Consider the following 16523-nt stretch of genomic DNA (forward strand, 5'->3'; position numbering starts at 1 on the left):
TGGCATTTGATGTTTAGACAGAAAACAGTACAAAAAAAATTACAGATGTTCTAGAACCAATTTATGTAGGTATAAATACCTTTTTTCTATTTTTACCAGGTTATTGAGCATTTAGATCCTGTGCGAATAATTGTATTTGTGCTTTAACTCGTTTAACAATCCTAAACACATATGTACATGTATGTACATGGTTTCAATAAAGAAACTTAATCTGCCATATAAAATGTTTCATTATTCCATTCTAATTGGGAACTATGATAGTATTAAAATTAGATATCTAGGCAAAATACTCTTATAAATGATGTCCAGGAAGCCCTGTGCAAGTGAAGGCTATGATAAGAAAAAATAGGCACTTTGAACTTAGGTCAGGATTTGACCCCCAGCTATCATACCTTCTGGCATCTCAAGTTGTATGAATTACCAGAACCTTGTAAAATGAGGAAAATAAAACTTACCTTACACAAAGTTTGTGATGATTAAGTGACAGTCAAGCACCACTACAAAAATCCTAAACAGACATTATAAAATATACACAAAGTTATTCATCTACATCTTATACCTTTGGGAAAAGAATAATTAGGTATGATTTGACTTTAAAGACATCTATTTCTCCATCTTTGCATTACCTTTACATGAGTTTGAATTCAATATCAAAGTATAAGAAGAAAAGTACTAAATTAGGTAGAAAATTAAATTATTTTCTTTGTGATCCATCCTACGCTATGAGTAAATCCACAGAGAAATCAGACTGAATTTTGTTTAAAAATCTTCTGATTCCAAGAAGAAAAAATTCAGTGTTAGAGGGACATAAAATTGGAGTAAAAGATTATGTGTGTTTGTGCATGCACGTAGTTAGTGGAGGATACCTAACACTTTTGATAATGTTTAAGAGGCTGAGTGTGATTTTGACAGGGAATAAATTCAAACAATATAGTTGTGGGAGCATTACTTTAAGGAAGAAATAATGTCTGCCCTTTAGTTTAAGTGACTCTATAGTTTAAAGATACTTGTTCTTGATTGGGGTGATGAAAGCTAGTGGTTCAGTTTCCCACTTTGAATTAAATCTAATATTTATTCATTATAGAATAAATAATTCAATAAAATTTTAAAGTGCTTTCCCCATTATATCAATAATGTAAGTTGGTACACATGAACAGGAGATGTTTACACAAATCATCTACTTATTTGATCTTTATTTTGCTAAGCATATAGATAATGATAAATGTCTAGATGATTTAGTAACCTTGTTTCATAGGAGTTTTTTTTATGTTTTGTGATATGAACAAAATTTATTCTGTACATGGAAAACCAAAAATAGAGACCATGAAATATTATATATTAATCAAAATATTTTATACTCACTTTCTTAACATTTCTATTATAACATTCATTATTTTTAGTATTTTCCTCATTGTATATGTTAAGGGAGGGTAATGGGTGGGGCCACATCTACAGTGCATCTTAGAATGGGTACAGGCGAAACTTACTAAATGCAGAATACAAATGCCTACATACAGTAACTAAGAAAATGCCTTGAAGGCTATGTTGAACAGTTTAAAGAGAATATTTCAGACTGTATGTGAAACCTGCACATTGTACCCCTTGATTGCACTAATGTACACAGCTATGACTTAACAATAAAAATAAATAAATTAAAAAAATTATGGAATAGAACTTTCTAAAAATTGAAAGAAATTCCAAACTGATGTAAGCAAAGAACACAATAATACATACAGAAAGGTGTATGTTCGTGTGATGCATGATTCCTTTCAGATTTCTTTGGTAATTTAGTTACATTTATAGGACACTCAGCACCTTTAACTAATGTGATTATTTATTTCTCTCTTTCTCATCAGGTGTAGCATGTAATAACTCAAGGATCTGATATTACAGTGGCGTGGTTTAACAACTGTCTGTGTGCTTCCCATGATATGTTCTCTAAATTGTAAGTGCATATTTGCTTTCTCAGTCTGTCCTGATTGTGCTATCAATGTGTTCAGTTAGAATGAATAGATGACTTAGGTTGTTTCTGAAAATTATTAGGTAAAACTCATCCAAAGTATAAAATAGTTTTGGAAGGTTATCTTATGTGAGGAGATCATCTGTAAATTTAGCATTGTGTCAAAGTTAAAGCATAAAAAATTGTTTATCATTAATTGTCCTCATATCAAAATTGAGTACATAGGATTCATGCTTCTCCATTCTTGTGATGCTTTACTAAGAATAATGTCTTCCACGTCCATCCAGGTTAATACGAAGGATGTAAAGTCTCCATTTTTTTTAATGGCTGAATAGTATTCCATGGTATACATATACCACAGCTTGTTAATCCATTCCTGGGTTGGTGGGCATTTAGGCTGTTTCCACATTTTGGCGATTGTAAATTGAGCTGCAATAAACAGTCTAGTACAAGTGTCCTTATGATAAAAGGATTTCTTTCCTTCTGGGTAGATGCCCAGTAATGGGATTGCAGGATCAAATGGGAGGTCTAGCTTGAGTGCTTTGAGGTTTCTCCATACTTCCTTCCAGAAAGGTTGTACTAGTTTGCAGTCCCACTAGCAGTGTGAAAGTGTTCCCTTCTCTCCACATCCACGCCAATTTTGATATGAGGACAATTAATGACAATTATGGTTATGGGGGGGGAACAGAAAGAGGGAAGGAGGGAGGTGGGTGGGGCCTTGGTGTGTGTCACACTTTATGGGGGCAAGACATGATTGCAAGAGGGACTTTACCTAACAATTGCAATCAGTGTAATCTGGCTTATTGTACCCTCAATGAATCCCCAACAATTAAAAAAAAAATATTTTGGAATATACACTCAATATTTGTCTAAGTAAAAATACATGCACACATGTATATTTATAAAATTGACCTTAAAGGTACATAGAAAAATAGTGTGTTATTTAATAGTATGTCATAAACATTTTCCATCTTATTAAAATTTTAAAACAAAAAAAAAAATTGTTTATCATGGTAGGATAATATCACTACATTGTTTAATTATACTTTTATAAGTTTTATATTTAATACTCTTAAGATTTCTATATTCTTTAGTTTTCTAGAAAAATGTAAATATGCATTAAACATGCAAAATTTTATGCTAAAGTCTTAAAAGTTCTTCAAATGTCTTTTGAAAAATATAATTTGTAATGTATCTAAAGTTCAAGTCAATTTCTTGCTACATTAGTTATCCTTTTAAAGTGAGATCTAATTTTGGCTAGTAACATGTATACCACTAAATCATTCATAAATACTGAGTGTGCCCAAAATGTATATACATTTTAAGAAAGGAATAAAATTTATTAAAATTACACCTATTGTAATTGTAGACATCAAATGTGACTTGAGTATTATAAATTTAAAGCAGTTTGTTTTTCTTAAATGTGTATTCATTTTTTGCACCCTCTGTATATGTAATATAAAATATATGTACAATTTAATTGACTTTAATAGGTTAAATGAAAAGGAAAATAAAAGGGGTCTTTGCACAGATTTGAACCTCTTGCTTTTCACTTCACATTACTGAAAAATAAGGAAGGAGGAAAACGTGATACACTATTCTTTGTTTTTGAGTTAAGAATTACTAAGCAGTGACTAGTAATTCATGGCAATGGGAAAGAAGGCAGCCCAGTCCTTTTACCTCAGAAGAAAGTAAGCCATGAACTGGTGCTCTTCAGTAATCAGAAATGTTTCTACACTTTATGCATATTTAAGACATCAGAAGATCCTATTTCTTAACTAGACTTGATACTGCCAGACCCAGAATCCCATCTCATACCTTACTCTCCACTTTTCTAGTCTTTTTCTTTCTGAACTCCTGTTTGGGGATATAAAACTGTCAGCAGTGATGTGGAACTTGCTAAGCAAGGAGTTGTGATTATATTTTGAGGGGTACGGGTGATGATGATGGATATGGTATTGACATCTCATTTCAAAACACTGAGTGCATTTGGATATAAAATATAATTTGATATATGTTTCTAAAGCAGCGCCATGTAATGAAAATATGAATATAATGTGAGCCTTATGAGTTTTTAAAATTGTTTTGTGCCCATTTTTTTCAAAAAAGCCAGTGAAATGGGTTTTCCAATTATATTTCACTTAACCCTGTGTATTACAAATATAGTTATTTTAGCATGTGATTAATATATAAAAATACTGGGATACTTTGCATCCTTTTTTCATGCTAAGTCTTTGAAATCCAGAATTGATGTTGATTCAGATGCAAAAGTTTTATGCAATTTTTTTCACCTATATTTGGATTTCATAAAATTTAAAGTTGAAAAAGTAGATTCACAAATCCAGCTCACCACATTTAATGGCTTTTCAGTATCTACATCAAATATCAATTTTTTAATTTAAAAGTCGTTTCCTGTCACACACACACACACTAGCTTCATTTCAAGTGCTTGACAGTCACATGCAGACAGCGACTACCATGAAGTCTGTTCCAGAGGACTTTGGTTAATATAATGCTACAATTCTACTACCTAATGAGTTTTGAAGGCTTACCCCAGACCACATCAAAGGGGCATACAGCTTTAAAATTTCAATGAGAAAGAAGTCAAATCTTAAATCTCTTACTTAAAAGGAAGTTTTATAGAATCACATGTTTATGAGAAATTATGAATAATAAAATATACAAGAACTAAATCTTCAAGCTGTATTACATATTGAAATTTAGAGGCTTTTTATTTCAGTGTTCATGCTCTGTTGTAACTAAAGTAATTAGCTGATTATAGGCTTCCCTGTTATGAGTGAATCAAAAGCAAAATATAAAACAAAAACTTTAAGAATTGTTCTGTGAAGGACATTCTTAAAAGGCTGAAAACATAGAATTCAGATTTGTAAATCACATATCTGATAAAGGATTTATACCCACAATACATAAAGAGCTCTAAAACTTAATAAGAAAGTAAAATCAGTTTTCTTGGTAAAATATCTGAACCTTACCAAAGAAGATGTATAGCTGACTAATAAGTATATTATTAGTTGTTAGGGAAATACAGATTAAAACCACAATAAGATACCACTACACACCTGATGAAATGTGTAACATTTTTTAAAAATCTGACAATGCTGGGCAGCGCCTGTGGCTCAAAGGAGTAGGGCGCTCGCCCCATATACTAGAGGTAGCAGGTTCAAACCCAGCCCCGGCCAAAATATATATATGTCTGACAATTCCAAATGTTGGTAAGCATTGACGACCACAGGGACTATCGTTCATTGTTCATGGAAATTGAAAATGGTAAAGCCACTTTGAGAAACTGTGCATAAAACTCATAAATTTAAATGCATACTTACTGCTATATGATTCAATAATCTCTCTCCTAGGTATTTACCCAAGGGAATTGAAAACTTATTTTTACTCAAATTTATATGTGAATATTTATATCAACTTTACCCTTAATTGCCAAAAGGAGGAAATAACCAAGATGGTGTCTTCAACTGGTAAATGGATGAACATAATGTGGTTTATCTATACAATGGAACGCTACTCAAATATATATACATATATTCATATATGTACATACTGATTTATACATAGCATGAATGAATCTTAAATGCATGTTTCTAAGCGAAAGAAGGCAAACCTAAATAACTAAATATTGTATGATTTCACGGATCTGATATTCTGGAAAAAGCAAAATATAGAGGTGGGAAATCAGATCAGTGGTTATTCTGCATGGAGATATAAGAGTGTTACTACAAAGTGATTCCATAAGGAGATTTTTAGGGCAACAAAACTGTCTGTGGTGCTGAACAAAATACCTCACATGTCAAAGCCTACAAGTCTGTACGACACAAAGAGGGAGCTATACAGCATGCAAATAAACAAAATAAGAAAACAAACAGGGGTATCCTAAGATGGAGTGAAAACTGCGGCAAATGAATGTAAGCAAATTACAAAAGGAAGATATTACCTTACTGTAGGTGATGTGGGAAGAATGTATGCTAAGTAATTTTGGAAAACATTATTTTGAAAAGGCAAAATCTGAAAAGAATAAGGCTAAGTACAAAAAGAACTATATAGAGACACTGTTCTCTAGTTGATATTTTTTTCCTCAAAGGAGTAGAGGTTAACAATTATGAAACTACTTTGCATGTATACCAGGGGGTAATGCATACATAGATTATTGATAATGAGAAATAGGTTTCTCATTTCCAGAGAAAGAAGTTACAAATAAGCAAAGGGAGTGGCTAAAATCAATCTTACAGTGCTGGATTAGAGAAGTAGACATCAATTTGAGCCAATTTTAATTTTAATATGCAGACAGATACAGAAATATAGACATGCGCGTAGATGGCTATAGATACGTAACATTTATTATCTCTATCTGCTGAAAGATTCTAGAAGCAATGACATTGTAGTAGCAATGAATAGGCCTTATATCCATATTTTAGTTTTTAAATGCTATTCTCCCTTTTTGTTAAAGGGAACCAGGGCTCCCAGGAAAAATAGCTGGTTGTAGATCTGGGGCAGGAAAAATTTAAGATGAGCCTGAAGCATTGTGTAGTGACAGAAAGGGAAAAGTGACTCCCCAAAAATCACTGGGGGGTGTCAGAAGGATTAGAAGCAACCAGAAAGAGCTCCCAATGTCTAAAGCTAAAAGAAAATAATGCTCATGTGAGATTATAACCTAAAGCATAAAATAAAAATTTATGAATACATACTGATATAAATAAATGAGTAAATAGATAGATCATGGAGAAGAGACAAATATTCCTCAAATTCCAAATAATATATGTAGATACCTCACTCATCCCTTTGAGTGTAGGCAAGACTTCGTGACTCATTTATAAAAAAATAGGGAGTATGAAAAAAAAATAGAGAGTTTGGAAAAGGGGGAAAGATAACTTTTCCATGAAGAAACCTAACAGACATCACTTGTATCAAATGAGCAAGACTAACATCTCCTGTGATAAGTCATGTTGATTCCGTGTATTTGGGTATGATGTGATCAAGACACCTCACTTCTGAGATATTCTTCCCCAATTCCACAGCTCTATTCTAATCATGACAAAAACATTAGGCAAAGCCAAATTCAGGAGCATATTACAGAACACCTCACGAATCCTCTTTATAAGATTCAGGGTCATGACAGGAAAGACTGAGAAACACAGAAGAAGTGATGAAAGACTTTACGACTTCACAATATGGTGTCCTAAATTTGATCTTAAAAGAGAAAAAGGGCATTAATGGGAAAACTAAGGGATCTGAATAGGTTTAGTTATATTATTGTATTAATGTTTGTAGTTTTCATAAAGTGCTATGATTAAGTTAATAATGGAGGAAGCTTGGTAGAAGGAATATGGGAGGTCTTTGTACATTTTTATAACTTTTCCATAAATCTCAAATTTTATAAAATAAAGACACTTTTTAAAAATTACCAGATTTTAATACCTGGTGAGCTATGAATCTTCTATTAGGAAGATTCTTCTCAAATGGAATCCAAGCTGTTCTACTCCAGTATATTTTGCCATTTTTGTGTATTTACTCTGAGTTAAAAACCTCTGCTCTTGACTTGCCATGAGAAAAGTATTCTTTCATGACTTAATTTTTTTTAGCTTTTAATTTTCTTTATTTTTTACTTTATTTACTATAAAAGCAATAGCTGCCTTTATTTCTTTGTTTTATTTTAAAATATTAAGGGTGTACAAATGTTTTTATTACTTTGATAGCTTTTATAATGCTTAAGTCAGGGCTATTAGTGTCCCCAACCCCTGTATTTGGTGTTCATTGTACCTGATAGGTTTTTACCCCTCCCTCCGCCCCATACCCTTCTTGATTTACAATGAACTTTACTTCTCTCTGTGCCCATGTGTACCTATCAATTATTTCCCAAATTTTTAGAGAGTACATGTGGTGTTTTTATTTTCCATTTCTGAGATGCTTCACTTAGGATAAAGGTCTCCCATTCCATCCAAAGTAACCCACTTATGAACTAATTCACACTTGATTCCACATCTTTGTGAATGAATTGAGCTGCAATAAACATTTGAGTGCAAGTGTCTTTTTGATAAAATTACTTCTTTTCCTGGGGTAGATACCCAGTAGTAGGATTTTTGGGACATGTTAAGTCCATATTTATTTATCTGAAGAATCTCCATACTGTTTTCCATAGAGGCTATACTAATTTGCAGTTATGACTTAAAAATTAATAATTATGATAGCTCTTCACGTATGTTTGCATTTTAACAGTTCGTGTTATTTAAAGTATCCAAAATTATGGTTTAATTATAATCCCTCTATAGCTGTTTGGTCCCATATTTTTTGGCAATATAATCATTGCCAAATGAAAATCATTAAAATTAGCTTTAGTTTTATTACATAAATAGGTATAGATTTAAATATCAGAAAAATTAATAAGATGGCAAAATAACTGTAATTTCTTTATAAAACTGAGATAAGAACTTCACTACCTTCTCTAACACAATAATAGCACCCTATCACAAGGCTGAAGCTTTCTTACACCTTTTTAAGAGTTTAGAGGTTTCTGTATATACATCATAACATGTTATTCTTACAATGAGCATGTACAGTAGGAAATTCAAATAGCATCCTGTATATATGAATTAGAAAACTCTCTGAAAGTTTAAGTGAGTTGCCTAGAGTCAGCAGCGTGGGAAGGGTGGAGCATCTACAAAGAACACATTTCACTTAGTTCTTTTTTTTTTTTTTTGAGACAGAGTCTCAAGCTGTCACCCTGGGTAAAGTGCTGTGGTGTCACAGCTCACAGCAACTTCAAACTCTTGGGTTTAAGCAATTCTCTTGCATCAGCCTCCCAAGTAGCTGAGACTACAGGCACCCACCACAACACCCAGCTATTTTGCTTAGTTCTTAATCTCTTGACTTTTGTACCACATCATGACGTCTACACTATATGGACACATTCTTTGTTAGATTACATCCTTGTTTTTCTTAACTTTAAGAGGAGATCAAGTTCTTTTCTTTAAGTGAACTTCTAAGAAATTTCATATTATGAATAAAGTATTGATTGTTAATATTTAAAGTCAAAATTCTCACCTGGATTACCTGTTTTGCATTGAACTTCAAAATCCCATCTAGACTACTAGATTGGAAATCATTTTTGCTATTAAATGATTTATTTGTGTTATAGTAGACACAAGTATGTTTCACCTTAAGGAAATGCTACATGAGAACCAAAATATAAAATACAATCATTTGTCACATAATGGCAGTTTGGACAGTGAAGGACTGTATATGTCATGGTGGTCCCATAAGATTATACTAGAGCTAAAAAATTCCTGTTGCCTTGTGATGCCGTAGCCATCAGAACAGACTGCTGTAGTACTATGCAATACTCATATGTTTTCGTGTTGCTGATGTGACCAGATCTTGAGTGCTGCCCTGCTAGTCATATAAAGGTACAGTACATACTATGCAATTATATACAACATAAAATACATAACGATAATAAATGACTACCTTACTGATCTATGTACTTCCTGTACTATACTTTTTATCATTAGAATATACTCCTACTACTTATTTTTTTTTTAAGTTATCTGTAAAACAATCTTAGGCAGATCCTTCAGGAGATATTACAGAAACAGGCATTGTTGCATTGTATGCATTGGAGATGACAGAGCCAGGCCTATTATTATCCCCGAAGACTTTCCAGTAGGACAAGATGTGAGGTGAAGACAATGATATTGATAATTTTGACCTGGTGAACGTCTAATGGATGTATTTATGTACTTGTTTTTAACAAAAAATGTTTAAAAAGAAAAAAAATGAAAAAATTTTGTAATAGAAAAACTTATAGATTACAAATAGGAAGAAAAATTATTTTTGTACAGCTGTACAGTATTGTTGTTTCTTAAGCTCTTACAAAAAAGTCAAAAAGGTAAAAAAAAAACAGGAAATTTATAAAATAAAAAAATTACAGTAAGCTAGGTTTAAAATATTATTGAAGAAAGAAAAACATTTTTGTAAGTTTAGCGTGACCTAAGTATACAGTGTTTATAATGTATGCAGTAGTGTGATGGTCTAGAGGCCTTCACATTCATTCACTATTCTCTCCCTGATGTACCCGGAGCAATTTCTAGTCCTGCCAGCTCCATTTATGGCAAGTGCCCTATAAAGGTGTACCATTCGTATCTTCTCTGCTATAATTTTACTGTACCTCTTCTATGTTTGGATGTGTTGAAATCCACCAACACTTACCATTGTGTTACAGTTTCCTACAATGTTCAGTACAGTAACGTACTGTGTAGGTTCGTCACCAAGGAGCAATAGGCTATAGCATACAGCATAGGTGTTCAGTTAAGCTATTGCATTGAAGTACACTCTATGATGTTCACGGAAGGATGAAATTACCAACCAACACATTTCTCAGAAGGTGTCTCAATTGTTAAGTAACACATGACTATACATAAAGTGATAGTTATCCTTTTATTATGAAAGAATCATTTGTCTCATCATATGGTTCCATAGATAACAATCTTCCCTGGTACAATTTTGTAGATTTATATATAATATTCAAAAGAAGTAGACTTATTTTCTAAACTAAAGCATACCTACCCTTGGCTATGTGATCCTTTCCTTTAATACCTGCATCACTATGCCCATATGTTGCAATTTGTCTAAGTAAGAGTGATCTCATTTAATGTGGAGGAAATTTATAGCATACCTCATTTACCAATAAATCAAGCTTTTACCCTATTGCTTTCCAATCACAAGCCAAATTCCAGAGGAGCTTATTTTATTAGGTAGTTTGAAAATACTTTATTATACTACTGGAAAAACTTCTTGAATATGAGAGGATTATAAACAATAAAAAAGGATACACCAAAAAAAAAAACGTATTCTATACGTTCAAATGATGGCATAGTAGATCCAGAAAGAAAATGCAAAATCAGTCTGATGTCTCTCTTATTTAAACCTTATTTGATTATGTGTTAAAATATGTAAATATGCTTTGAAAAGAATATCCCAAAGTCTACCTTTCTACCATATCTGAATGTTTAGGGCTCTCATTTTTTTCTAATTTAAATCCCTTCTACCATAACAAAAGCCCATTTCATTTGTTTTGTTTGTTATGTTTTTGTTTAAGAAGTTATTCAGAAGAGTTCATTTTTTATAAGACCTGTCTCTTTTGTATTAAGTCTTTCTACTGTGCCGCCTAGTGAATAATAGGCATTTAATATTTGTGGTATTGAATTTCTAAACAAGATGCCATTGAGCACATTTTTTCAGTTAAACCAAAAGGCTTAAGAGGTTAGGTAATTTTGTGATGAATTGAGGCAGTGTGGGAGGAACAGTGAGCGGCTCCAGAGTCCTGGTGTTTGTGGTGACCATTCTGTAAGCAGCAGAAATGAGTTTTGGTGCCTCAAACTTTTCCCACCCCAAGGAGTAGGAGATGGAGTAGAGATGTACAGATGGATGTATGAGTGCATGAAGGAGAACGGATGGGTGGGTGGAAAAATACCTGACTTGTTCTTGTATTCCCTCCAGGATTGTCCATTCCATGGACAGTGTTTTATTCAGACATGGAAAACTTACTTAAAGGAATTGAGGAACGTAAGTGGTGATACAGTGTCCTGTAAACATGAATAATTTCAGAGAAAGGTGCAGATGCGTTACTTTAACCTTCTGCGCCCAGGAAAACTTGCAGCTTTATTTTGATTACTCATAAAAGTGAGCCAGTTTGTTTTTGCCTTGATAGTAAGGTCAAAATCAGTGCCTGCAAGACTTTAAAATAATGGATACTTTGTGTTCTTTTCTTTTTTTTTTTTTAATTTTTTTATTAAATCATAACTGTATACAATGATATGATTATGGGGCATCATACACTCACTTCATAAACCATTTGACACATTTTTATCACAGTGGTTAACATAGCCTTTCCGGCGTTATCTCAGTTACTGTGCCAAAACATTTACATTCTACATTTACCAAGTTTCGCAAATACCCCTGTAACATGCACCACAGGTGTGATCCCACCGATTCCCCTCCCTCTACCCACCCCCCCTTTCCCACTTCCCCCTATTGTTAAGTTGTAGCTGGGTTATAGCTTTCATGTGAGAGTCCCAAATTAGTTTCATAGTAGGGCTGTGTACATTGGGTATTTTTTCTTCCATTCTTGGGATACTTTACTAAGAAGAATATGTTCCAGCTCCATCCATGTAAACATGAAAGAGGTAAAGTCTCCATCTTTCTTTAAGGCTGCATAGTATTCCATGGTATACATATACCACAATTTATTAATCCATTCGTGGATCGATGGGCACTTGGGCTTTTTCCATGACTTAGCTATTATGAATTGGGCTGCAATAAACATTCTGGTACAAATATCTTTGTTATGTTGTGATTTTTGGTCTTCTGGGTATATGCCCAGCAGAGGAATTACAGGATTGAATGGCAGATCTATTTTTAGATCTCTGAGTGTTCTCCATATATCTTTCCAAAAGGAATGTATTAATTTGCATTCCCACCAGCAGTGCAGAAGTGTTCCCTTTTCTCCGCATCCACGCCAACATCTCTGGTCTTGAGATTTTGTGATATAGGCTAGTCTCATTGGAGTTAGATGATATCTCAAAGTAGTTTTGATTTGCATTTCTCTGATGATTAAAGATGATGAGCATTTTTTCATATGTCTGAAGGCCGTGCGCCTGTCTTCTTCAGAGAAGTTTCTCTTCAAATCCCTTGCCCAGCCTGCGATGGGATCCCTTGTTTTTTTCTTGCTGATGCATTTGAGTTCTCTGTGGATTCTGGTTATTAAACCTTTGTCAGAGATATACCCTGCAAATATCTTCTCCCATTCTGAGGGCTGTCTGCTTGCTCTGCTTACTGTGTTCTTAGCTGTGCAGAAGCTTTTTAGTTTGATCAAGTCCCAGTAGTGTATTTTTGAAGCTGCTTCAATTGCCCGGGGGTTCTCCTCATGAAATACTCACCCAGACCAATTTCTTCAAGGGTTTTCCCTGCATTCCCCTCTAGTATTTTTATAGTTTCATGTCTTAAGTTTAAATCTTTAATCCAATGAGAGTCTATCTTAGTTAATGGTGAAAGGTGTGGGTCCAATTTCAGTCTTCTGCAGGTTGCCAGCCAGTTCACCCAGCACCATTTGTTAAATAGGGAATCTTTTCCCCACTGAATGTTTTTAATTGGCTTGTCAAAAATCAAATAGCGGTAAGTAGCTGGATTCATCTCTTGGTACTCTATTCTATTCCAGATATCTACTTCTCTGTTTTTGTGCCAATACCATGCTGTTTTGATCACTATCGATTTGTAGTAAAGTCTGAGGTCTGGTAGTGTGATTCCTCCTGTTTTGTTTTTATTTCTGAGTAATGTCTTGGCTATTCGAGGTTTTTTCTGATTCCATATAAAACGAAGTAATGTTTTTTCAAGATCTTTAAAATATGACAGTGGAGCTTTAATAGGGAGTGCGTTGAAATTATATATTGCTTTGGGTAGTATAGACATTTTGATAATGTTGATTCTTCCTAGCCATGAGCATGGTATGTTTTTCCATTTGTTAACATTTTCAGCTATTTCTTTTCTTAGAGTTTCATAGTTCTCTTTATAGAGATCTTTCACGTCTTTTGTTAGGTAAATTCCCAAATATTTCATCTTCTTTGGCACTACTGTGAATGGGATAGAGTCCTTAACTGCTTTTTCAATTTGACTGTTGTTGGTGTATATAAAGGCTACCGATTTATGAATGTTGATTTTGTAACCTGAGACGCTGCTGTATTCCTTGATCACTTCTAGGAGTTTTGTAGTAGAGTCCCTAGTGTTTTCCAGATACACAATCATATCATCTGCGAAGAGCGAGAGTTTGATCTCTTCTGACCCTATATGGATACCCTTGATCGCCTTTTCTTCCCTAATTGCGGTGGCTAAAACTTCCATTACAATGTTGAAAAGCAATGGAGACAATGGGCAGCCTTGTCTGGTTCCTGATCTGAGTGGAAATGATTCCAATTTAACTCCATTCAATATGATATTGGCTGTGGGTTTGCTGTAGATAGCCTCTATCAGTTTAAGAAAAGTCCCTTCTAGACCAATTTTCTTGAGTGTTCTGATCATGAAGGGATGCTGGATAGTATCAAAATCTTTTTCTGCATCAATTGAGAGAATCATATGGTCTTTGTTTTTTAATTTGTTTATGTGCTGAATTACATTTATAGATTTACGTATATTGAACCAGCCTTGAGACCCTGGGATAAAACCAACTTGGTCATGATGTATAATTTGTTTGATGGGTTGTTGGATTCTGTTTGTTAGGATCTTGTTGAATATTTTTGCATCTATATTCATTAGTGATATTGGTCTATAATTTTCTTTTCTTGTTGGGTCTTTTCCTGGTTTGGGGATCAGGGTGATATTTGCTTCATAGAATGTGTTGGGTAGTCTTCCTTCTTTTTCTACATTTTGGAACAGGTTGAGTAATATAGGTACTAATTCCTCTTTAAAGGTTTGGTAGAATTCTGACGTGAAACCATCTGGTCCCGGGCTTTTCTTTTTAGGGAGGTTTTGTATAGTTGATGCTATTTCTGAACTTGATATGGGTCTGTTCAACATTTCCACTTGATTCTGGTTAAGTCTTGGAAGGTGGCGTGCTTCCAAGTATCGGTCTATTTCCTTCAGATTTTCATATTTCTGAGAATAAAGTTTCTTGTAATATTCATTAAGTATTTTTTGGATTTCTGATGAGTCTGTGGTTATTTCGTCTTTGTTGTTTCTGATTGATGATATTAGGGATTTTACTCTTTTTTTCCCGATTAGGTTGGCCAGAGGTTTATCTATTTTATTGACCTTTTCAAAAAACCAGCTTTTTGATTTATTGATCTGTTGTATTATTCTTTTGTTTTCAATTTCATTTAATTCTGCTCTAATTTTGGTTATTTCTTTTCTTCTACTGGGTTTGGGGTTGGAATGTTCTTCCTTTTCCAGTTGCGTGAGATGTCCCATTAAGTTGTTAACTTCCTCTCTTTCCGTTCTCTTGAGGAAGGCTTGCAGTGCTATAAATTTCCCTCTTAGAACTGCCTTTGCAGTGTCCCAGAGGTTCTGATAGCTTGTGTCTTCATTGTCATTTTGTTCCAAAAAATTGGTGATTTCTTTCTTAATCTCATCTCTGACCCAGCTATCATTCAGCATAAGGTTATTTAACTTCCATGTTTTTGTATGGGTATGCAGATTCCTGTTGTTACTCAATTCAAGTTTTATTCCATGATGGTCCGAGAAGATGCATGGAATAATTTCTATTCCTTTAAATTTACTGAGGTTAGACTTGTGACCTAAAATGTGATCAATTTTGGAGTAAGTTCCGTGGGCTGATGAGAAGTATGTGTATTCAGTTTTGTTGGGATGAAATGTTCTGTAGATGTCTGCTAAATCTAAATATTGGATGGTTAGGTTTAAATCCAAGATTTCTTTGCTCAGCTTCTTTCTGGAGGATCGATCCAACACTGCCAAGGGAGTGTTGAAATCTCCAACGATTATGGAGCTGGAGGAAATCAAGTTACTCATGTCTGTTAGAGTTTCTCTTATAAATTGAGGTGCATTCTGGTTGGGTGCATAGATATTAATAATTGAGATCTCATCATATTGAGTATTACCCTTAACAAATATGAAGTGACCATTCTTGTCCTTCCTTACTTTTGATGGTTTAAAGCCTACTGTATCTGCAAATAAAATTGCAACACCTGCTTTTTTCTGATTACCATTTGCCTGAAATATGGATGACCATCCTTTCACCCTGAGTCTGTATTTGTCTTTTAAGTTGAGATGTGACTCTTGTATGCAACAAATATCTGGCTTGAGTTTTTGTATCCAGTCAGCTAACCTATGCCTCTTTAGAGGACAGTTTAAGCCATTCACATTGATGGAGAGTATTGATAAGTCTGGTGGAATTTTGGGTATCGAGTTTTTCAAAGGTCCAGTGGACATTTTTAATCCTTTCACCAGTGTGGAAGTTGGAGTTTGATCCGAAGTTTCTGAGTGAGTTTACTTTTGTGGTATAGGATTGGGTTGGTCATTGTGGAGAATAGGTCTGAGAACATCCTGAAGAGCTGGTTTACTTATGGCAAATTTTTTCAACATATGAATGTCATTGAAGTATTTAATTTCTCCATCATAGATGAAACTCAGTTTAGCTGGATACAAGATCCTGGGTTGAAAGTGTTTTTGCTTTAGGAGATTAAAAGTTGATGACCAGCCTCTTCTTGCTTGAAAAGTTTCAGCAGAGAGATCTGCAGTTATTCTAATATTCTTACCTTTGTACGTTATAGTTTTCTTTCGCCGGGCTGCTTTGAGAATCTTCTCTTTCATGTTAACTTTAGTGAAGCTAATTATGATATGTCTGGGAGATGGCTTATTGGGGTTGAATCGTGCTGGGGTTCTGAAGCTGTCTGCTATCTGAATTTCAGATTCTCTAGGCATGTCTGGAAAATTTTCTTTCATAATTTCATGTAGAAGGGCCTCTGTGTCCTTGGCAGCCACTTCATCATTCTCCGAAATTCCTATAACCCTTATGTTGTTTTTTTTCGAATTA

At 34.0% G+C, this 16523-nt stretch overlaps 1 protein-coding gene across 1 annotated transcript in view; it reads left to right on the plus strand.

The window, feature by feature from the left end:
• The window catches only part of FUT9 (fucosyltransferase 9), a 251541-nt gene that overhangs the window by 136976 nt on the left and 98042 nt on the right, over positions 1-16523 (plus strand). The window contains exon 2 of the mRNA XM_053592664.1: positions 1857-1945. The gene's annotated coding sequence lies outside the window, so the exon portion shown is untranslated. The remainder of the gene's footprint in view (positions 1-1856; positions 1946-16523) is intronic.

This window comes from Nycticebus coucang, chromosome 5, assembly GCF_027406575.1.
Source record: "Nycticebus coucang isolate mNycCou1 chromosome 5, mNycCou1.pri, whole genome shotgun sequence".
NCBI lineage: Eukaryota > Metazoa > Chordata > Mammalia > Primates > Lorisidae > Nycticebus > Nycticebus coucang.